The sequence below is a fragment of the Hyla sarda genome, unplaced genomic scaffold (assembly GCF_029499605.1).
Source record: "Hyla sarda isolate aHylSar1 unplaced genomic scaffold, aHylSar1.hap1 scaffold_2281, whole genome shotgun sequence".
NCBI lineage: Eukaryota > Metazoa > Chordata > Amphibia > Anura > Hylidae > Hyla > Hyla sarda.
The window spans coordinates 2,565-28,950 of record NW_026608960.1 but is presented as its reverse complement, the minus strand read 5'-3'; the positions used below and the strand labels follow the sequence as shown (position 1 = coordinate 28,950).

The 26,386-nt window shown below is 33.9% G+C and overlaps 1 long non-coding RNA gene across 1 annotated transcript; it reads right to left on the bottom strand.

The window, feature by feature from the left end:
• Positions 1-709: 709 nt before the first annotated feature.
• On the bottom strand, positions 710-26,386 carry LOC130321784 (uncharacterized). Its single transcript, XR_008867450.1, has 8 exons — positions 25,303-26,386; positions 24,290-24,362; positions 23,110-23,182; positions 15,192-15,264; positions 12,999-13,071; positions 5,081-5,153; positions 2,888-2,960; positions 710-1,783 (listed from the first exon to the last, which is right to left on the bottom strand). It is a non-coding gene; the product is annotated as an uncharacterized LOC130321784 (long non-coding RNA).

Here is a 26,386-nt window from a genome sequence, read left to right as displayed (position 1 = left end):
TTATTATTCATCAATTTCATCAATATTTTATATATTTTTATTTGGCAAAATATTTCTTGGAATGTCTTTTATCAATTTTGGGCAGAAATTTAGGATAGAGGTTAACCATATTGCAGTGGGAATTGCTAAACTAAAAATTAATAACAGAAATACAGTTTGCCCCCGAGGTTCCAAAGCACAGAATGCACTTCAGATCAACAGCCGAAGCATCGTAGGGGGACCCATTCTAATGGAGACAATGTCCTCCACCCGTTTCCACAACATTGAGGGGCCACTCAAAGAAAGGGGCAGTCGAGCTTGAGCCACAGACGGTTGTCTCCATTCTGTATTTCTGTTTTATAATCAACATAATGTATTTTTCATAGTTTTAAATGGCAATAATCAGTTATAGTATGTGATTTATTACATTAACTTATAGATATGTTTTTTTACAGTACAGTTATGTCTTAAATCTGCGGTCTGTCTATTGAAAAAGGGATTACTACAAATAAAAAACAGATATTAGAAATCATAAATGTTCCCAATCTCTGTACCTGAGACACAGTTGTGTTATATAAGAAGCTGTCTATAGACGATATACTTATTAAAAACACATATATCTTCATGTATAAGGTAGAGACTATGACATCTCTGCAGGTCTAGATGTTATATCTAGCCTGATTGTTATCAGTAATTAATATAAATATTAATTACCTGTCTCTTTGTTCCTTTCCTGCAGCTGACGGGGGTATAGGTCCCTTTCACTCTCTCACCGGGCATTAATCACCTATAAAAAGACACAGGTATGATAACATGTCCCTTATACATGCTACAGACGCTAATATATATAACACTCTAGGGCCAGAACTACTTGTCTCAGGGATTATAAAACCGCATTAGAAAAAAGAACAAAAGAAAAGATGGAACCCATTGAGATATAGATGATAGGGATTTTTATTTCTATTGCAGTGCAGTGTATTATCCCTCCCAGGATGATGTTGACAGAGACTATTGTTAGGTTTTTGGGGGTTTTGTGTTTGTAATGTTTGGGGTATGTGTTATTTTTTGTTTCTTTATTCATAAATTTAAATATTTCTTGGAATGTCTTTTATCAATTTTGTGCAGAAATTTAGGATAGAGGTTAACCATGTTGCGGTGGGAATTGCTAAACTAAAAATTAATAACAGAAATACAGTTTGCCCCCGAGATTCCAAAGCACAGAATGCACTTCAGATCAACAGCCGAAGCATCGTAGGGGGACCCATTCTAATGGAGACAATGTCCTCCACCCGTTTCCAGAACATTGAGGGGCCACTCAAAGAAATGGGCAGTCGAGCTTGAGCCACAGACGGTTGTCTCCATTCTGTATTTCTGTTTTATAATCAACATAATGTATTTTTCATAGTTTTAAATGGCAACAATCAGTTATAGTATGTGATTTATTACATTAACTTATAGATTTTTCTTTACAGTACAGTTATGTCTTAAATCTGCGGTCAATCTATTGAAAAAGGGATTACTACAAATAAAAAACAGATATTAGAAATCATAAATGTTCCTAATCTCTGTACCTGAGACATGGTTGTGTTATATAAGAAGCTGTCTATAGACGATATACTTATTAAAAACACATATATCTTCATGTATAAGGTAGAGACTATGACATCTCTGCAAGTCTAGATGTTATATCTAGCCTGATTGTTATCAGTAATTAATATAAATATTAATTACCTGTCTCTTTGTTCCTTTCCTGCAGCTGACGGGGGTATAGGTCCCTTTCACCCTCTCACCGGGCATTAATCACCTATAAAAAGACACAGGTATGATAACATGTCCCTTATACATGCTACAGACGCTAATATATATAACACTCTAGGGCCAGATTTACTTGTCTCAGGGATTATAAAACCGCATTAGAAAAAAGAACAAAAGAAAAGATGGAACCCATTGAGATATAGATGATAGGGATTTTTATTTCTATTGTAGTGCAGTGTATTATCCCTCCCAGGATGATGTTGACAGACACTATTGTTAGGTTTTTGGGGGTTTAGTGTTTGCAATGTTTGGGGTATGTGTTATTTTTTGTTTCTTTATTCATAAATTTTAAGGGTAATATATGTTTTTTATTTTGGGGGGAAGGGGGCAGGAGCTAAATATTTTATAAATTCTTATTATTTATTTGTTTTTTAATCAAAAACTGTTATTTTTCTTGTTATTATTATTCATCAATTTCATCAATATTTTATATATTTTTATTTGGCAAAATATTTCTTGGAATGTCTTTTATCAATTTTGGGCAGAAATTTAGGATAGAGGTTAACCATATTGCAGTGGGAATTGCTAAACTAAAAATTAATAACAGATATACAGTTTGCCCCCGAGGTTCCAAAGCACAGAATGCACTTCAGATCAACAGCCGAAGCATCGTAGGGGGACCCATTCTAATGGAGACAATGTCCTCCACCCGTTTCCACAACATTGAGGGGCCACTCAAAGAAAGGGGCAGTCGAGCTTGAGCCACAGACGGTTGTCTCCATTCTGTATTTCTGTTTTATAATCAACATAATGTATTTTTCATAGTTTTAAATGGCAATAATCAGTTATAGTATGTGATTTATTACATTAACTTATAGATATGTTTTTTTACAGTACAGTTATGTCTTAAATCTGCGGTCTGTCTATTGAAAAAGGGATTACTACAAATAAAAAACAGATATTAGAAATCATAAATGTTCCCAATCTCTGTACCTGAGACACAGTTGTGTTATATAAGAAGCTGTCTATAGACGATATACTTATTAAAAACACATATATCTTCATGTATAAGGTAGAGACTATGACATCTCTGCAGGTCTAGATGTTATATCTAGCCTGATTGTTATCAGTAATTAATATAAATATTAATTACCTGTCTCTTTATTCCTTTCCTGCAGCTGACGGGGTTATAGGTCCCTTTCACCCTCTCACCGGGCATTAATCACCTATAAAAAGACACAGGTATGATAACATGTCCCTTATACATGCTACAGACGCTAATATATATAACACTCTAGGGCCAGAACTACTTGTCTCAGGGATTATAAAACCGCATTAGAAAAAAGAACAAAAGAAAAGATGGAACCCATTGAGATATAGATGATAGGGATTTGATTTGTATTTCTATTGTAGTGCAGTGTATTATCCCTCCCAGGATGATGTTGACAGACACTATTGTTAGGTTTTTGGGGGTTTTGTGTTTGCAATGTTTGGGGTATGTGTTATTTTTTGTTTCTTTATTCATAAATTTTAAGGGTAATATATGTTTTTTTATTTTTGGGGAAGGGGGCAGGATCAAAATTTTTTATAAATTATTGTTCTTTATTTGTTTTTTAATCAAAAACTGTTATTTTTGCTGTTATTATTATTCATCAACTTCATCAATATTTTATATATTTTTGTTTGGAAAAATATTTCTTGGAATGTCTTTTATCAATTTTGTGCAGAAATTTAGGATAGAGGTTAACCATGTTGCAGTGGGAATTGCTAAACTAAAAATTAATAACAGAAATACAGTTTGCCCCCGAGGTTCCAAAGCACAGAATGCACTTCAGATCAACAGCCGAAGCATCGTAGGGGGACCCATTCTAATGGAGACAATGTCCTCCACCCGTTTCCACAACATTGAGGGGCCACTCAAAGAAAGGGGCAGTCGAGCTTGAGCCACAGACGGTTGTCTCCATTCTGTATTTCTGTTTTATAATCAACATACTGTATTTTTCATAGTTTTAAATGGCAATAATCAGTTATAGTATGTGATTTATTACATTAACTTAGAGATTTTTCTTTACAGTACAGTTATGTCTTAAATCTGCGGTCTGTCTATTGAAAAAGGGATTACTACAAATAAAAAACAGATATTAGAAATCATAAATGTTCCCAATCTCTGTACCTGAGACACAGTTGTGTTATATAAGAAGCTGTCTATAGACGATATACTTATTAAAAACACATATATCTTCATGTATAAGGTAGAGACTATGACATCTCTGCAGGTCTAGATGTTATATCTAGCCTGATTGTTATCAGTAATTAATATAAATATTAATTACCTGTCTCTTTGTTCCTTTCCTGCATCTGACGGGGGTATAGGTCCCTTTTACCCTCTCACCGGGCATTAATCACCTATAAAAAGACACAGGTATGATAACATGTCCCTTATACATGCTACAGACGCTAATATATATAACACTCTAGGGCCAGAACTACTTGTCTCAGGGATTATAAAACCGCATTAGAAAAAAGAACAAAAGAAAAGATGGAACCCATTGAGATATAGATGATAGGGATTTTTATTTCTATTGCAGTGCAGTGTATTATCCCTTCCAGGATGATGTTGACAGAGACTATTGTTAGGTTTTTGGGGGTTTTGTGTTTGTAATGTTTGGGGTATGTGTTATTTTTTGTTTCTTTATTCATAAATTTAAATATTTCTTGGAATGTCTTTTATCAATTTTGTGCAGAAATTTAGGATAGAGGTTAACAATGTTGCGGTGGGAATTGCTAAACTAAAAATTAATAACAGAAATACAGTTTGCCCCAGAGATTCCAAAGCACAGAATGCACTTCAGATCAACAGCCGAAGCATCGTAGGGGGACCCATTCTAATGGAGACAATGTCCTCCACCCGTTTCCAGAACATTGAGGGGCCACTCAAAGAAATGGGCAGTCGAGCTTGAGCCACAGACGGTTGTCTCCATTCTGTATTTCTGTTTTATAATCAACATAATGTATTTTTCATAGTTTTAAATGGCAACAGTTATAGTATGTGATTTATTACATTAACTTATAGATTTTTCTTTACAGTACAGTTATGTCTTAAATCTGCGGTCAATCTATTGAAAAAGGGATTACTACAAATAAAAAACAGATATTAGAAATCATAAATGTTCCCAATCTCTGTACCTGAGACATGGTTGTGTTATATAAGAAGCTGTCTATAGACGATATACTTATTAAAAACACATATATCTACATGTATAAGGTAGAGACTATGACATCTTTGCAGGTTTAGATGTTGTATCTAGCCTGATTGTTATCAGTAATTAATATAAATATTAATTACCTGTCTCTTTGTTCCTTTCCTGCAGCTGACGGGGGTATAGGTCCCTTTCACCCTCTCACCGGGCATCAATCACCTATAAAAAGACACAGGTATGATAACATGTCCCTTATACATGCTACAGACGCTAATATATATAACACTCTAGGGCCAGAACTACTTGTCTCAGGGATTATAAAACCGCATTAGAAAAAAGAACAAAAGAAAAGATGGAACCCATTGAGATATAGATGATAGGGATTTTTATTTCTATTGCAGTGCAGTGTATTATCCCTCCCAGGATGATGTTGACAGAGACTATTGTTAGGTTTTTGGGGGTTTTGTGTTTGTAATGTTTGGGGTATGTGTTATTTTTTGTTTCTTTATTCATAAATTTTAAGGGTAATATATGTTTTTTTATTTTTGGGGGAAGGGGGCAGGAGCAAAATATTTTATAAATTATTTTTGTTTTTTTGTTTTTTAATCAAAAACTGTTATTTTTGTTGTTATTATTATTCATCAATTTCATCAATATTTTCTATATTTTTATTTGGCAAAATATTTCTTGGAATGTCTTTTATCAATTTTGTGCAGAAATTTAGGATAGAGGTTAACCATGTTGCGGTGGGAATTGCTAAACTAAAAATTAATAACAGAAATACAGTTTGCCCCTGAGATTCCAAAGCACAGAATGCACTTCAGATCAACAGCCGAAGCATCGTAGGGGGACCCATTCTAATGGAGACAATGTCCTCCACCCGTTTCCAGAACATTGAGGGGCCACTCAAAGAAATGGGCAGTCGAGCTTGAGCCACAGACGGTTGTCTCCATTCTGTATTTCTGTTTTATAATCAACATAATGTATTTTTCATAGTTTTAAATGGCAACAATCAGTTATAGTATGTGATTTATTACATTAACTTATAGATTTTTCTTTACAGTACAGTTATGTCTTAAATCTGCGGTCAATCTATTGAAAAAGGGATTACTACAAATAAAAAACAGATATTAGAAATCATAAATGTTCCTAATCTCTGTACCTGAGACATGGTTGTGTTATGTAAGAAGCTGTCTATAGACGATATACTTATTAAAAACACATATATCTTCATGTATAAGGTAGAGACTATGACATCTCTGCAGGTCTAGATGTTATATCTAGCCTGATTGTTATCAGTAATTAATATAAATATTAATTACCTGTCTCTTTGTTCCTTTCCTGCAGCTGACGGGGGTATAGGTCCCTTTCACCCTCTCACCGGGCATTAATCACCTATAAAAAGACACAGGTATGATAACATGTCCCTTATACATGCTACAGACGCTAATATATATAACACTCTAGGGCCAGATTTACTTGTCTCAGGGATTATAAAACCGCATTAGAAAAAAGAACAAAAGAAAAGATGGAACCCATTGAGATATAGATGATAGGGATTTTTATTTCTATTGTAGTGCAGTGTATTATCCCTCCCAGGATGATGTTGACAGACACTATTGTTAGGTTTTTGGGGGTTTAGTGTTTGCAATGTTTGGGGTATGTGTTATTTTTTGTTTCTTTATTCATAAATTTTAAGGGTAATATATGTTTTTTTATTTTTGGGGGAAGGGGGCAGGAGCAAAATATTTTATAAATTATTTTTGTTTTTTTGTTTTTTAATCAAAAACTGTTATTTTTGTTGTTATTATTATTCATCAATTTCATCAATATTTTATATATTTTTATTTGGCAAAATATTTCTTGGAATGTCTTTTATCAATTTTGGGCAGAAATTTAGGATAGAGGTTAACCATATTGCAGTGGGAATTGCTAAACTAAAAATTAATAACAGAAATACAGTTTGCCCCCGAGGTTCCAAAGCACAGAATGCACTTCAGATCAACAGCCGAAGCATCGTAGGGGGACCCATTCTAATGGAGACAATGTCCTCCACCCGTTTCCACAACATTGAGGGGCCACTCAAAGAAAGGGGCAGTCGAGCTTGAGCCACAGACGGTTGTCTCCATTCTGTATTTCTGTTTTATAATCAACATAATGTATTTTTCATAGTTTTAAATGGCAATAATCAGTTATAGTATGTGATTTATTACATTAACTTATAGATATGTTTTTTTACAGTACAGTTATGTCTTAAATCTGCGGTCTGTCTATTGAAAAAGGGATTACTACAAATAAAAAACAGATATTAGAAATCATAAATGTTCCCAATCTCTGTACCTGAGACACAGTTGTGTTATATAAGAAGCTGTCTATAGACGATATACTTATTAAAAACACATATATCTTCATGTATAAGGTAGAGACTATGACATCTCTGCAGGTCTAGATGTTATATCTAGCCTGATTGTTATCAGTAATTAATATAAATATTAATTACCTGTCTCTTTGTTCCTTTCCTGCAGCTGACGGGGGTATAGGTCCCTTTCACTCTCTCACCGGGCATTAATCACCTATAAAAAGACAAAGGTATGATAACATGTCCCTTATACATGCTACAGACGCTAATATATATAACACTCTAGGGCCAGAACTACTTGTCTCAGGGATTATAAAACCGCATTAGAAAAAAGAACAAAAGAAAAGATGGAACCCATTGAGATATAGATGATAGGGATTTTTATTTCTATTGCAGTGCAGTGTATTATCCCTCCCAGGATGATGTTGACAGAGACTATTGTTAGGTTTTTGGGGGTTTTGTGTTTGTAATGTTTGGGGTATGTGTTATTTTTTGTTTCTTTATTCATAAATTTAAATATTTCTTGGAATGTCTTTTATCAATTTTGTGCAGAAATTTAGGATAGAGGTTAACCATGTTGCGGTGGGAATTGCTAAACTAAAAATTAATAACAGAAATACAGTTTGCCCCCGAGATTCCAAAGCACAGAATGCACTTCAGATCAACAGCCGAAGCATCGTAGGGGGACCCATTCTAATGGAGACAATGTCCTCCACCCGTTTCCAGAACATTGAGGGGCCACTCAAAGAAATGGGCAGTCGAGCTTGAGCCACAGACGGTTGTCTCCATTCTGTATTTCTGTTTTATAATCAACATAATGTATTTTTCATAGTTTTAAATGGCAACAATCAGTTATAGTATGTGATTTATTACATTAACTTATAGATTTTTCTTTACAGTACAGTTATGTCTTAAATCTGCGGTCAATCTATTGAAAAAGGGATTACTACAAATAAAAAACAGATATTAGAAATCATAAATGTTCCTAATCTCTGTACCTGAGACATGGTTGTGTTATATAAGAAGCTGTCTATAGACGATATACTTATTAAAAACACATATATCTTCATGTATAAGGTAGAGACTATGACATCTCTGCAAGTCTAGATGTTATATCTAGCCTGATTGTTATCAGTAATTAATATAAATATTAATTACCTGTCTCTTTGTTCCTTTCCTGCAGCTGACGGGGGTATAGGTCCCTTTCACCCTCTCACCGGGCATTAATCACCTATAAAAAGACACAGGTATGATAACATGTCCCTTATACATGCTACAGACGCTAATATATATAACACTCTAGGGCCAGATTTACTTGTCTCAGGGATTATAAAACCGCATTAGAAAAAAGAACAAAAGAAAAGATGGAACCCATTGAGATATAGATGATAGGGATTTTTATTTCTATTGTAGTGCAGTGTATTATCCCTCCCAGGATGATGTTGACAGACACTATTGTTAGGTTTTTGGGGGTTTAGTGTTTGCAATGTTTGGGGTATGTGTTATTTTTTGTTTCTTTATTCATAAATTTTAAGGGTAATATATGTTTTTTATTTTGGGGGGAAGGGGGCAGGAGCTAAATATTTTATAAATTATTATTATTTATTTGTTTTTTAATCAAAAACTGTTATTTTTGTTGTTATTATTATTCATCAATTTCATCAATATTTTATATATTTTTATTTGGCAAAATATTTCTTGGAATGTCTTTTATCAATTTTGTGCAGAAATTTAGGATAGAGGTTAACCATGTTGCGGTGGGAATTGCTAAACTAAAAATTAATAACAGAAATACAGTTTGCCCCTGAGATTCCAAAGCACAGAATGCACTTCAGATCAACAGCCGAAGCATCGTAGGGGGACCCATTCTAATGGAGACAATGTCCTCCACCCGTTTCCAGAACATTGAGGGGCCACTCAAAGAAATGGGCAGTCGAGCTTGAGCCACAGACGGTTGTCTCCATTCTGTATTTCTGTTTTATAATCAACATAATGTATTTTTCATAGTTTTAAATGGCAACAATCAGTTATAGTATGTGATTTATTACATTAACTTATAGATTTTTCTTTACAGTACAGTTATGTCTTAAATCTGCGGTCAATCTATTGAAAAAGGGATTACTACAAATAAAAAACAGATATTAGAAATCATAAATGTTCCTAATCTCTGTACCTGAGACATGGTTGTGTTATGTAAGAAGCTGTCTATAGACGATATACTTATTAAAAACACATATATCTTCATGTATAAGGTAGAGACTATGACATCTCTGCAGGTCTAGATGTTATATCTAGCCTGATTGTTATCAGTAATTAATATAAATATTAATTACCTGTCTCTTTGTTCCTTTCCTGCAGCTGACGGGGGTATAGGTCCCTTTCACCCTCTCACCGGGCATTAATCACCTATAAAAAGACACAGGTATGATAACATGTCCCTTATACATGCTACAGACGCTAATATATATAACACTCTAGGGCCAGATTTACTTGTCTCAGGGATTATAAAACCGCATTAGAAAAAAGAACAAAAGAAAAGATGGAACCCATTGAGATATAGATGATAGGGATTTTTATTTCTATTGTAGTGCAGTGTATTATCCCTCCCAGGATGATGTTGACAGACACTATTGTTAGGTTTTTGGGGGTTTAGTGTTTGCAATGTTTGGGGTATGTGTTATTTTTTGTTTCTTTATTCATAAATTTTAAGGGTAATATATGTTTTTTTATTTTTGGGGGAAGGGGGCAGGAGCAAAATATTTTATAAATTATTTTTGTTTTTTTGTTTTTTAATCAAAAACTGTTATTTTTGTTGTTATTATTATTCATCAATTTCATCAATATTTTATATATTTTTATTTGGCAAAATATTTCTTGGAATGTCTTTTATCAATTTTGGGCAGAAATTTAGGATAGAGGTTAACCATATTGCAGTGGGAATTGCTAAACTAAAAATTAATAACAGAAATACAGTTTGCCCCCGAGGTTCCAAAGCACAGAATGCACTTCAGATCAACAGCCGAAGCATCGTAGGGGGACCCATTCTAATGGAGACAATGTCCTCCACCCGTTTCCACAACATTGAGGGGCCACTCAAAGAAAGGGGCAGTCGAGCTTGAGCCACAGACGGTTGTCTCCATTCTGTATTTCTGTTTTATAATCAACATAATGTATTTTTCATAGTTTTAAATGGCAATAATCAGTTATAGTATGTGATTTATTACATTAACTTATAGATATGTTTTTTTACAGTACAGTTATGTCTTAAATCTGCGGTCTGTCTATTGAAAAAGGGATTACTACAAATAAAAAACAGATATTAGAAATCATAAATGTTCCCAATCTCTGTACCTGAGACACAGTTGTGTTATATAAGAAGCTGTCTATAGACGATATACTTATTAAAAACACATATATCTTCATGTATAAGGTAGAGACTATGACATCTCTGCAGGTCTAGATGTTATATCTAGCCTGATTGTTATCAGTAATTAATATAAATATTAATTACCTGTCTCTTTGTTCCTTTCCTGCAGCTGACGGGGGTATAGGTCCCTTTCACTCTCTCACCGGGCATTAATCACCTATAAAAAGACACAGGTATGATAACATGTCCCTTATACATGCTACAGACGCTAATATATATAACACTCTAGGGCCAGAACTACTTGTCTCAGGGATTATAAAACCGCATTAGAAAAAAGAACAAAAGAAAAGATGGAACCCATTGAGATATAGATGATAGGGATTTTTATTTCTATTGCAGTGCAGTGTATTATCCCTCCCAGGATGATGTTGACAGAGACTATTGTTAGGTTTTTGGGGGTTTTGTGTTTGTTATGTTTGGGGTATGTGTTATTTTTTGTTTCTTTATTCATAAATTTAAATATTTCTTGGAATGTCTTTTATCAATTTTGTGCAGAAATTTAGGATAGAGGTTAACCATGTTGCGGTGGGAATTGCTAAACTAAAAATTAATAACAGAAATACAGTTTGCCCCCGAGATTCCAAAGCACAGAATGCACTTCAGATCAACAGCCGAAGCATCGTAGGGGGACCCATTCTAATGGAGACAATGTCCTCCACCCGTTTCCAGAACATTGAGGGGCCACTCAAAGAAATGGGCAGTCGAGCTTGAGCCACAGACGGTTGTCTCCATTCTGTATTTCTGTTTTATAATCAACATAATGTATTTTTCATAGTTTTAAATGGCAACAATCAGTTATAGTATGTGATTTATTACATTAACTTATAGATTTTTCTTTACAGTACAGTTATGTCTTAAATCTGCGGTCAATCTATTGAAAAAGGGATTACTACAAATAAAAAACAGATATTAGAAATCATAAATGTTCCTAATCTCTGTACCTGAGACATGGTTGTGTTATATAAGAAGCTGTCTATAGACGATATACTTATTAAAAACACATATATCTTCATGTATAAGGTAGAGACTATGACATCTCTGCAAGTCTAGATGTTATATCTAGCCTGATTGTTATCAGTAATTAATATAAATATTAATTACCTGTCTCTTTGTTCCTTTCCTGCAGCTGACGGGGGTATAGGTCCCTTTCACCCTCTCACCGGGCATTAATCACCTATAAAAAGACACAGGTATGATAACATGTCCCTTATACATGCTACAGACGCTAATATATATAACACTCTAGGGCCAGATTTACTTGTCTCAGGGATTATAAAACCGCATTAGAAAAAAGAACAAAAGAAAAGATGGAACCCATTGAGATATAGATGATAGGGATTTTTATTTCTATTGTAGTGCAGTGTATTATCCCTCCCAGGATGATGTTGACAGACACTATTGTTAGGTTTTTGGGGGTTTAGTGTTTGCAATGTTTGGGGTATGTGTTATTTTTTGTTTCTTTATTCATAAATTTTAAGGGTAATATATGTTTTTTATTTTGGGGGGAAGGGGGCAGGAGCTAAATATTTTATAAATTATTATTATTTATTTGTTTTTTAATCAAAAACTGTTATTTTTGTTGTTATTATTATTCATCAATTTCATCAATATTTTATATATTTTTATTTGGCAAAATATTTCTTGGAATGTCTTTTATCAATTTTGGGCAGAAATTTAGGATAGAGGTTAACCATATTGCAGTGGGAATTGCTAAACTAAAAATTAATAACAGATATACAGTTTGCCCCCGAGGTTCCAAAGCACAGAATGCACTTCAGATCAACAGCCGAAGCATCGTAGGGGGACCCATTCTAATGGAGACAATGTCCTCCACCCGTTTCCACAACATTGAGGGGCCACTCAAAGAAAGGGGCAGTCGAGCTTGAGCCACAGACGGTTGTCTCCATTCTGTATTTCTGTTTTATAATCAACATAATGTATTTTTCATAGTTTTAAATGGCAATAATCAGTTATAGTATGTGATTTATTACATTAACTTATAGATATGTTTTTTTACAGTACAGTTATGTCTTAAATCTGCGGTCTGTCTATTGAAAAAGGGATTACTACAAATAAAAAACAGATATTAGAAATCATAAATGTTCCCAATCTCTGTACCTGAGACACAGTTGTGTTATATAAGAAGCTGTCTATAGACGATATACTTATTAAAAACACATATATCTTCATGTATAAGGTAGAGACTATGACATCTCTGCAGGTCTAGATGTTATATCTAGCCTGATTGTTATCAGTAATTAATATAAATATTAATTACCTGTCTCTTTATTCCTTTCCTGCAGCTGACGGGGTTATAGGTCCCTTTCACCCTCTCACCGGGCATTAATCACCTATAAAAAGACACAGGTATGATAACATGTCCCTTATACATGCTACAGACGCTAATATATATAACACTCTAGGGCCAGAACTACTTGTCTCAGGGATTATAAAACCGCATTAGAAAAAAGAACAAAAGAAAAGATGGAACCCATTGAGATATAGATGATAGGGATTTGATTTGTATTTCTATTGTAGTGCAGTGTATTATCCCTCCCAGGATGATGTTGACAGACACTATTGTTAGGTTTTTGGGGGTTTTGTGTTTGCAATGTTTGGGGTATGTGTTATTTTTTGTTTCTTTATTCATAAATTTTAAGGGTAATATATGTTTTTTTATTTTTGGGGAAGGGGGCAGGATCAAAATTTTTTATAAATTATTGTTCTTTATTTGTTTTTTAATCAAAAACTGTTATTTTTGCTGTTATTATTATTCATCAACTTCATCAATATTTTATATATTTTTGTTTGGAAAAATATTTCTTGGAATGTCTTTTATCAATTTTGTGCAGAAATTTAGGATAGAGGTTAACCATGTTGCAGTGGGAATTGCTAAACTAAAAATTAATAACAGAAATACAGTTTGCCCCCGAGGTTCCAAAGCACAGAATGCACTTCAGATCAACAGCCGAAGCATCGTAGGGGGACCCATTCTAATGGAGACAATGTCCTCCACCCGTTTCCACAACATTGAGGGGCCACTCAAAGAAAGGGGCAGTCGAGCTTGAGCCACAGACGGTTGTCTCCATTCTGTATTTCTGTTTTATAATCAACATACTGTATTTTTCATAGTTTTAAATGGCAATAATCAGTTATAGTATGTGATTTATTACATTAACTTAGAGATTTTTCTTTACAGTACAGTTATGTCTTAAATCTGCGGTCTGTCTATTGAAAAAGGGATTACTACAAATAAAAAACAGATATTAGAAATCATAAATGTTCCCAATCTCTGTACCTGAGACACAGTTGTGTTATATAAGAAGCTGTCTATAGACGATATACTTATTAAAAACACATATATCTTCATGTATAAGGTAGAGACTATGACATCTCTGCAGGTCTAGATGTTATATCTAGCCTGATTGTTATCAGTAATTAATATAAATATTAATTACCTGTCTCTTTGTTCCTTTCCTGCATCTGACGGGGGTATAGGTCCCTTTTACCCTCTCACCGGGCATTAATCACCTATAAAAAGACACAGGTATGATAACATGTCCCTTATACATGCTACAGACGCTAATATATATAACACTCTAGGGCCAGAACTACTTGTCTCAGGGATTATAAAACCGCATTAGAAAAAAGAACAAAAGAAAAGATGGAACCCATTGAGATATAGATGATAGGGATTTTTATTTCTATTGCAGTGCAGTGTATTATCCCTTCCAGGATGATGTTGACAGAGACTATTGTTAGGTTTTTGGGGGTTTTGTGTTTGTAATGTTTGGGGTATGTGTTATTTTTTGTTTCTTTATTCATAAATTTAAATATTTCTTGGAATGTCTTTTATCAATTTTGTGCAGAAATTTAGGATAGAGGTTAACAATGTTGCGGTGGGAATTGCTAAACTAAAAATTAATAACAGAAATACAGTTTGCCCCAGAGATTCCAAAGCACAGAATGCACTTCAGATCAACAGCCGAAGCATCGTAGGGGGACCCATTCTAATGGAGACAATGTCCTCCACCCGTTTCCAGAACATTGAGGGGCCACTCAAAGAAATGGGCAGTCGAGCTTGAGCCACAGACGGTTGTCTCCATTCTGTATTTCTGTTTTATAATCAACATAATGTATTTTTCATAGTTTTAAATGGCAACAGTTATAGTATGTGATTTATTACATTAACTTATAGATTTTTCTTTACAGTACAGTTATGTCTTAAATCTGCGGTCAATCTATTGAAAAAGGGATTACTACAAATAAAAAACAGATATTAGAAATCATAAATGTTCCCAATCTCTGTACCTGAGACATGGTTGTGTTATATAAGAAGCTGTCTATAGACGATATACTTATTAAAAACACATATATCTACATGTATAAGGTAGAGACTATGACATCTTTGCAGGTTTAGATGTTGTATCTAGCCTGATTGTTATCAGTAATTAATATAAATATTAATTACCTGTCTCTTTGTTCCTTTCCTGCAGCTGACGGGGGTATAGGTCCCTTTCACCCTCTCACCGGGCATCAATCACCTATAAAAAGACACAGGTATGATAACATGTCCCTTATACATGCTACAGACGCTAATATATATAACACTCTAGGGCCAGAACTACTTGTCTCAGGGATTATAAAACCGCATTAGAAAAAAGAACAAAAGAAAAGATGGAACCCATTGAGATATAGATGATAGGGATTTTTATTTCTATTGCAGTGCAGTGTATTATCCCTCCCAGGATGATGTTGACAGAGACTATTGTTAGGTTTTTGGGGGTTTTGTGTTTGTAATGTTTGGGGTATGTGTTATTTTTTGTTTCTTTATTCATAAATTTTAAGGGTAATATATGTTTTTTTATTTTTGGGGGAAGGGGGCAGGAGCAAAATATTTTATAAATTATTTTTGTTTTTTTGTTTTTTAATCAAAAACTGTTATTTTTGTTGTTATTATTATTCATCAATTTCATCAATATTTTCTATATTTTTATTTGGCAAAATATTTCTTGGAATGTCTTTTATCAATTTTGTGCAGAAATTTAGGATAGAGGTTAACCATGTTGCGGTGGGAATTGCTAAACTAAAAATTAATAACAGAAATACAGTTTGCCCCTGAGATTCCAAAGCACAGAATGCACTTCAGATCAACAGCCGAAGCATCGTAGGGGGACCCATTCTAATGGAGACAATGTCCTCCACCCGTTTCCAGAACATTGAGGGGCCACTCAAAGAAATGGGCAGTCGAGCTTGAGCCACAGACGGTTGTCTCCATTCTGTATTTCTGTTTTATAATCAACATAATGTATTTTTCATAGTTTTAAATGGCAACAATCAGTTATAGTATGTGATTTATTACATTAACTTATAGATTTTTCTTTACAGTACAGTTATGTCTTAAATCTGCGGTCAATCTATTGAAAAAGGGATTACTACAAATAAAAAACAGATATTAGAAATCATAAATGTTCCTAATCTCTGTACCTGAGACATGGTTGTGTTATGTAAGAAGCTGTCTATAGACGATATACTTATTAAAAACACATATATCTTCATGTATAAGGTAGAGACTATGACATCTCTGCAGGTCTAGATGTTATATCTAGCCTGATTGTTATCAGTAATTAATATAAATATTAATTACCTGTCTCTTTGTTCCTTTCCTGCAGCTGACGGGGGTATAGGTCCCTTTCACCCTCTCACCGGGCATTAATCACCTATAAAAAGACACAGGTATGATAACATGTCCCTTATACATGCTACAGACGCTAATATATATAACACTCTAGGGCCAGATTTACTTGTCTCAGGGATTATAAAACCGCATTAGAAAAAAGAACAAAAGAAAAGATGGAACCCATTGAGATATAGATGATAGGGATTTTTATTTCTATTGTAGTGCAGTGTATTATCCCTCCCAGGATGATGTTGACAGACACTATTGTTAGGTTTTTGGGGGTTTAGTGTTTGCAATGTTTGGGGTATGTGTTATTTTTTGTTTCTTTATTCATAAATTTTAAGGGTAATATATGTTTTTTTATTTTTGGGGGAAGGGGGCAGGAGCAAAATATTTTATAAATTATTTTTGTTTTTTTGTTTTTTAATCAAAAACTGTTATTTTTGTTGTTATTATTATTCATCAATTTCATCAATATTTTATATATTTTTATTTGGCAAAATATTTCTTGGAATGTCTTTTATCAATTTTGGGCAGAAATTTAGGATAGAGGTTAACCATATTGCAGTGGGAATTGCTAAACTAAAAATTAATAACAGAAATACAGTTTGCCCCCGAGGTTCCAAAGCACAGAATGCACTTCAGATCAACAGCCGAAGCATCGTAGGGGGACCCATTCTAATGGAGACAATGTCCTCCACCCGTTTCCACAACATTGAGGGGCCACTCAAAGAAAGGGGCAGTCGAGCTTGAGCCACAGACGGTTGTCTCCATTCTGTATTTCTGTTTTATAATCAACATAATGTATTTTTCATAGTTTTAAATGGCAATAATCAGTTATAGTATGTGATTTATTACATTAACTTATAGATATGTTTTTTTACAGTACAGTTATGTCTTAAATCTGCGGTCTGTCTATTGAAAAAGGGATTACTACAAATAAAAAACAGATATTAGAAATCATAAATGTTCCCAATCTCTGTACCTGAGACACAGTTGTGTTATATAAGAAGCTGTCTATAGACGATATACTTATTAAAAACACATATATCTTCATGTATAAGGTAGAGACTATGACATCTCTGCAGGTCTAGATGTTATATCTAGCCTGATTGTTATCAGTAATTAATATAAATATTAATTACCTGTCTCTTTGTTCCTTTCCTGCAGCTGACGGGGGTATAGGTCCCTTTCACTCTCTCACCGGGCATTAATCACCTATAAAAAGACAAAGGTATGATAACATGTCCCTTATACATGCTACAGACGCTAATATATATAACACTCTAGGGCCAGAACTACTTGTCTCAGGGATTATAAAACCGCATTAGAAAAAAGAACAAAAGAAAAGATGGAACCCATTGAGATATAGATGATAGGGATTTTTATTTCTATTGCAGTGCAGTGTATTATCCCTCCCAGGATGATGTTGACAGAGACTATTGTTAGGTTTTTGGGGGTTTTGTGTTTGTAATGTTTGGGGTATGTGTTATTTTTTGTTTCTTTATTCATAAATTTAAATATTTCTTGGAATGTCTTTTATCAATTTTGTGCAGAAATTTAGGATAGAGGTTAACCATGTTGCGGTGGGAATTGCTAAACTAAAAATTAATAACAGAAATACAGTTTGCCCCCGAGATTCCAAAGCACAGAATGCACTTCAGATCAACAGCCGAAGCATCGTAGGGGGACCCATTCTAATGGAGACAATGTCCTCCACCCGTTTCCAGAACATTGAGGGGCCACTCAAAGAAATGGGCAGTCGAGCTTGAGCCACAGACGGTTGTCTCCATTCTGTATTTCTGTTTTATAATCAACATAATGTATTTTTCATAGTTTTAAATGGCAACAATCAGTTATAGTATGTGATTTATTACATTAACTTATAGATTTTTCTTTACAGTACAGTTATGTCTTAAATCTGCGGTCAATCTATTGAAAAAGGGATTACTACAAATAAAAAACAGATATTAGAAATCATAAATGTTCCTAATCTCTGTACCTGAGACATGGTTGTGTTATATAAGAAGCTGTCTATAGACGATATACTTATTAAAAACACATATATCTTCATGTATAAGGTAGAGACTATGACATCTCTGCAAGTCTAGATGTTATATCTAGCCTGATTGTTATCAGTAATTAATATAAATATTAATTACCTGTCTCTTTGTTCCTTTCCTGCAGCTGACGGGGGTATAGGTCCCTTTCACCCTCTCACCGGGCATTAATCACCTATAAAAAGACACAGGTATGATAACATGTCCCTTATACATGCTACAGACGCTAATATATATAACACTCTAGGGCCAGATTTACTTGTCTCAGGGATTATAAAACCGCATTAGAAAAAAGAACAAAAGAAAAGATGGAACCCATTGAGATATAGATGATAGGGATTTTTATTTCTATTGTAGTGCAGTGTATTATCCCTCCCAGGATGATGTTGACAGACACTATTGTTAGGTTTTTGGGGGTTTAGTGTTTGCAATGTTTGGGGTATGTGTTATTTTTTGTTTCTTTATTCATAAATTTTAAGGGTAATATATGTTTTTTATTTTGGGGGGAAGGGGGCAGGAGCTAAATATTTTATAAATTATTATTATTTATTTGTTTTTTAATCAAAAACTGTTATTTTTGTTGTTATTATTATTCATCAATTTCATCAATATTTTATATATTTTTATTTGGCAAAATATTTCTTGGAATGTCTTTTATCAATTTTGTGCAGAAATTTAGGATAGAGGTTAACCATGTTGCGGTGGGAATTGCTAAACTAAAAATTAATAACAGAAATACAGTTTGCCCCTGAGATTCCAAAGCACAGAATGCACTTCAGATCAACAGCCGAAGCATCGTAGGGGGACCCATTCTAATGGAGACAATGTCCTCCACCCGTTTCCAGAACATTGAGGGGCCACTCAAAGAAATGGGCAGTCGAGCTTGAGCCACAGACGGTTGTCTCCATTCTGTATTTCTGTTTTATAATCAACATAATGTATTTTTCATAGTTTTAAATGGCAACAATCAGTTATAGTATGTGATTTATTACATTAACTTATAGATTTTTCTTTACAGTACAGTTATGTCTTAAATCTGCGGTCAATCTATTGAAAAAGGGATTACTACAAATAAAAAACAGATATTAGAAATCATAAATGTTCCTAATCTCTGTACCTGAGACATGGTTGTGTTATGTAAGAAGCTGTCTATAGACGATATACTTATTAAAAACACATATATCTTCATGTATAAGGTAGAGACTATGACATCTCTGCAGGTCTAGATGTTATATCTAGCCTGATTGTTATCAGTAATTAATATAAATATTAATTACCTGTCTCTTTGTTCCTTTCCTGCAGCTGACGGGGGTATAGGTCCCTTTCACCCTCTCACCGGGCATTAATCACCTATAAAAAGACACAGGTATGATAACATGTCCCTTATACATGCTACAGACGCTAATATATATAACACTCTAGGGCCAGATTTACTTGTCTCAGGGATTATAAAACCGCATTAGAAAAAAGAACAAAAGAAAAGATGGAACCCATTGAGATATAGATGATAGGGATTTTTATTTCTATTGTAGTGCAGTGTATTATCCCTCCCAGGATGATGTTGACAGACACTATTGTTAGGTTTTTGGGGGTTTAGTGTTTGCAATGTTTGGGGTATGTGTTATTTTTTGTTTCTTTATTCATAAATTTTAAGGGTAATATATGTTTTTTTATTTTTGGGGGAAGGGGGCAGGAGCAAAATATTTTATAAATTATTTTTGTTTTTTTGTTTTTTAATCAAAAACTGTTATTTTTGTTGTTATTATTATTCATCAATTTCATCAATATTTTATATATTTTTATTTGGCAAAATATTTCTTGGAATGTCTTTTATCAATTTTGGGCAGAAATTTAGGATAGAGGTTAACCATATTGCAGTGGGAATTGCTAAACTAAAAATTAATAACAGAAATACAGTTTGCCCCCGAGGTTCCAAAGCACAGAATGCACTTCAGATCAACAGCCGAAGCATCGTAGGGGGACCCATTCTAATGGAGACAATGTCCTCCACCCGTTTCCACAACATTGAGGGGCCACTCAAAGAAAGGGGCAGTCGAGCTTGAGCCACAGACGGTTGTCTCCATTCTGTATTTCTGTTTTATAATCAACATAATGTATTTTTCATAGTTTTAAATGGCAATAATCAGTTATAGTATGTGATTTATTACATTAACTTATAGATATGTTTTTTTACAGTACAGTTATGTCTTAAATCTGCGGTCTGTCTATTGAAAAAGGGATTACTACAAATAAAAAACAGATATTAGAAATCATAAATGTTCCCAATCTCTGTACCTGAGACACAGTTGTGTTATATAAGAAGCTGTCTATAGACGATATACTTATTAAAAACACATATATCTTCATGTATAAGGTAGAGACTATGACATCTCTGCAGGTCTAGATGTTATATCTAGCCTGATTGTTATCAGTAATTAATATAAATATTAATTACCTGTCTCTTTGTTCCTTTCCTGCAGCTGACGGGGGTATAGGTCCCTTTCACTCTCTCACCGGGCATTAATCACCTATAAAAAGACACAGGTATGATAACATGTCCCTTATACATGCTACAGACGCTAATATATATAACACTCTAGGGCCAGAACTACTTGTCTCAGGGATTATAAAACCGCATTAGAAAAAAGAACAAAAGAAAAGATGGAACCCATTGAGATATAGATGATAGGGATTTTTATTTCTATTGCAGTGCAGTGTATTATCCCTCCCAGGATGATGTTGACAGAGACTATTGTTAGGTTTTTGGGGGTTTTGTGTTTGTTATGTTTGGGGTATGTGTTATTTTTTGTTTCTTTATTCATAAATTTAAATATTTCTTGGAATGTCTTTTATCAATTTTGTGCAGAAATTTAGGATAGAGGTTAACCATGTTGCGGTGGGAATTGCTAAACTAAAAATTAATAACAGAAATACAGTTTGCCCCCGAGATTCCAAAGCACAGAATGCACTTCAGATCAACAGCCGAAGCATCGTAGGGGGACCCATTCTAATGGAGACAATGTCCTCCACCCGTTTCCAGAACATTGAGGGGCCACTCAAAGAAATGGGCAGTCGAGCTTGAGCCACAGACGGTTGTCTCCATTCTGTATTTCTGTTTTATAATCAACATAATGTATTTTTCATAGTTTTAAATGGCAACAATCAGTTATAGTATGTGATTTATTACATTAACTTATAGATTTTTCTTTACAGTACAGTTATGTCTTAAATCTGCGGTCAATCTATTGAAAAAGGGATTACTACAAATAAAAAACAGATATTAGAAATCATAAATGTTCCTAATCTCTGTACCTGAGACATGGTTGTGTTATATAAGAAGCTGTCTATAGACGATATACTTATTAAAAACACATATATCTTCATGTATAAGGTAGAGACTATGACATCTCTGCAAGTCTAGATGTTATATCTAGCCTGATTGTTATCAGTAATTAATATAAATATTAATTACCTGTCTCTTTGTTCCTTTCCTGCAGCTGACGGGGGTATAGGTCCCTTTCACCCTCTCACCGGGCATTAATCACCTATAAAAAGACACAGGTATGATAACATGTCCCTTATACATGCTACAGACGCTAATATATATAACACTCTAGGGCCAGATTTACTTGTCTCAGGGATTATAAAACCGCATTAGAAAAAAGAACAAAAGAAAAGATGGAACCCATTGAGATATAGATGATAGGGATTTTTATTTCTATTGTAGTGCAGTGTATTATCCCTCCCAGGATGATGTTGACAGACACTATTGTTAGGTTTTTGGGGGTTTAGTGTTTGCAATGTTTGGGGTATGTGTTATTTTTTGTTTCTTTATTCATAAATTTTAAGGGTAATATATGTTTTTTATTTTGGGGGGAAGGGGGCAGGAGCTAAATATTTTATAAATTATTATTATTTATTTGTTTTTTAATCAAAAACTGTTATTTTTGTTGTTATTATTATTCATCAATTTCATCAATATTTTATATATTTTTATTTGGCAAAATATTTCTTGGAATGTCTTTTATCAATTTTGGGCAGAAATTTAGGATAGAGGTTAACCATATTGCAGTGGGAATTGCTAAACTAAAAATTAATAACAGATATACAGTTTGCCCCCGAGGTTCCAAAGCACAGAATGCACTTCAGATCAACAGCCGAAGCATCGTAGGGGGACCCATTCTAATGGAGACAATGTCCTCCACCCGTTTCCACAACATTGAGGGGCCACTCAAAGAAAGGGGCAGTCGAGCTTGAGCCACAGACGGTTGTCTCCATTCTGTATTTCTGTTTTATAATCAACATAATGTATTTTTCATAGTTTTAAATGGCAATAATCAGTTATAGTATGTGATTTATTACATTAACTTATAGATATGTTTTTTTACAGTACAGTTATGTCTTAAATCTGCGGTCTGTCTATTGAAAAAGGGATTACTACAAATAAAAAACAGATATTAGAAATCATAAATGTTCCCAATCTCTGTACCTGAGACACAGTTGTGTTATATAAGAAGCTGTCTATAGACGATATACTTATTAAAAACACATATATCTTCATGTATAAGGTAGAGACTATGACATCTCTGCAGGTCTAGATGTTATATCTAGCCTGATTGTTATCAGTAATTAATATAAATATTAATTACCTGTCTCTTTATTCCTTTCCTGCAGCTGACGGGGTTATAGGTCCCTTTCACCCTCTCACCGGGCATTAATCACCTATAAAAAGACACAGGTATGATAACATGTCCCTTATACATGCTACAGACGCTAATATATATAACACTCTAGGGCCAGAACTACTTGTCTCAGGGATTATAAAACCGCATTAGAAAAAAGAACAAAAGAAAAGATGGAACCCATTGAGATATAGATGATAGGGATTTGATTTGTATTTCTATTGTAGTGCAGTGTATTATCCCTCCCAGGATGATGTTGACAGACACTATTGTTAGGTTTTTGGGGGTTTTGTGTTTGCAATGTTTGGGGTATGTGTTATTTTTTGTTTCTTTATTCATAAATTTTAAGGGTAATATATGTTTTTTTATTTTTGGGGAAGGGGGCAGGATCAAAATTTTTTATAAATTATTGTTCTTTATTTGTTTTTTAATCAAAAACTGTTATTTTTGCTGTTATTATTATTCATCAACTTCATCAATATTTTATATATTTTTGTTTGGAAAAATATTTCTTGGAATGTCTTTTATCAATTTTGTGCAGAAATTTAGGATAGAGGTTAACCATGTTGCAGTGGGAATTGCTAAACTAAAAATTAATAACAGAAATACAGTTTGCCCCCGAGGTTCCAAAGCACAGAATGCACTTCAGATCAACAGCCGAAGCATCGTAGGGGGACCCATTCTAATGGAGACAATGTCCTCCACCCGTTTCCACAACATTGAGGGGCCACTCAAAGAAAGGGGCAGTCGAGCTTGAGCCACAGACGGTTGTCTCCATTCTGTATTTCTGTTTTATAATCAACATACTGTATTTTTCATAGTTTTAAATGGCAATAATCAGTTATAGTATGTGATTTATTACATTAACTTAGAGATTTTTCTTTACAGTACAGTTATGTCTTAAATCTGCGGTCTGTCTATTGAAAAAGGGATTACTACAAATAAAAAACAGATATTAGAAATCATAAATGTTCCCAATCTCTGTACCTGAGACACAGTTGTGTTATATAAGAAGCTGTCTATAGACGATATACTTATTAAAAACACATATATCTTCATGTATAAGGTAGAGACTATGACATCTCTGCAGGTCTAGATGTTATATCTAGCCTGATTGTTATCAGTAATTAATATAAATATTAATTACCTGTCTCTTTGTTCCTTTCCTGCATCTGACGGGGGTATAGGTCCCTTTCACCCTCTCACCGGGCATTAATCACCTATAAAAAGACACAGGTATGATAACATGTCCCTTATACATGCTACAGACGCTAATATATATAACACTCTAGGGCCAGAACTACTTGTCTCAGGGATTATAAAACCGCATTAGAAAAAAGAACAAAAGAAAAGATGGAACCCATTGAGATATAGATGATAGGGATTTTTATTTCTATTGCAGTGCAGTGTATTATCCCTCCCAGGATGATGTTGACAGAGACTATTGTTAGGTTTTTGGGGGTTTTGTGTTTGTAATGTTTGGGGTATGTGTTATTTTTTGTTTCTTTATTCATAAATTTAAATATTTCTAGGAATGTCTTTTATCAATTTTGTGCAGAAATTTAGGATAGAGGTTAACCATGTTGCGGTGGGAATTGCTAAACTAAAAATTAATAACAGAAATACAGTTTGCCCCAGAGATTCCAAAGCACAGAATGCACTTCAGATCAACAGCCGAAGCATCGTAGGGGGACCCATTCTAATGGAGACAATGTCCTCCACCCGTTTCCAGAACATTGAGGGGCCACTCAAAGAAATGGGCAGTCGAGCTTGAGCCACAGACGGTTGTCTCCATTCTGTATTTCTGTTTTATAATCAACATAATGTATTTTTCATAGTTTTAAATGGCAACAGTTATAGTATGTGATTTATTACATTAACTTATAGATTTTTCTTTACAGTACAGTTATGTCTTAAATCTGCGGTCAATCTATTGAAAAAGGGATTACTACAAATAAAAAACAGATATTAGAAATCATAAATGTTCCTAATCTCTGTACCTGAGACATGGTTGTGTTATATAAGAAGCTGTCTATAGACGATATACTTATTAAAAACACATATATCTTCATGTATAAGGTAGAGACTATGACATCTCTGCAGGTCTAGATGTTATATCTAGCCTGATTGTTATCAGTAATTAATATAAATATTAATTACCTGTCTCTTTGTTCCTTTCCTGCAGCTGACGGGGGTATAGGTCCCTTTCACCCTCTCACCGGGCATTAATCACCTATAAAAAGACACAGGTATGATAACATGTCCCTTATACATGCTACAGACGCTAATATATATAACACTCTAGGGCCAGAACTACTTGTCTCAGGGATTATAAAACCGCATTAGAAAAAAGAACAAAAGAAAAGATGGAACCCATTGAGATATAGATGATAGGGATTTTTATTTCTATTGCAGTGCAGTGTATTATCCCTCTCAGGATGATGTTGACAGAGACTATTGTTAGGTTTTGGGGGGTTTTGTGTTTGTAATGTTTGGGGTATGTGTTATTTTTTGTTTCTTTATTCATAAATTTTAAGGGTAATATATGTTTTTTTTATTTTTGGGGGAAGGGGGCAGGAGCAAAATATTTTATAAATTATTTTTGTTTTTTTGTTTTTTAATCAAAAACTGTTATTTTTGTTGTTATTATTATTCATCAATTTCATCAATATTTTATATATTTTTATTTGGCAAAATATTTCTTGGAATGTCTTTTATCAATTTTGGGCAGAAATTTAGGATAGAGGTTAACCATATTGCAGTGGGAATTGCTAAACTAAAAATTAATAACAGAAATACAGTTTGCCCCCGAGGTTCCAAAGCACAGAATGCACTTCAGATCAACAGGCGAAGCATCGTAGGGGGACCCATTCTAATGGAGACAATGTCCTCCACCCGTTTCCACAACATTGAGGGGCCACTCAAAGAAAGGGGCAGTCGAGCTTGAGCCACAGACGGTTTTCTCCATTCTGTATTTCTGTTTTATAATCAACATAATGTATTTTTCATAGTTTTAAATGGCAATAATCAGTTATAGTATGTGATTTATTACATTAACTTATAGATATGTTTTTTTACAGTACAGTTATGTCTTAAATCTGCGGTCTGTCTATTGAAAAAGGGATTACTACAAATAAAAAACAGATATTAGAAATCATAAATGTTCCCAATCTCTGTACCTGAGACACAGTTGTGTTATATAAGAAGCTGTCTATAGACGATATACTTATTAAAAACACATATA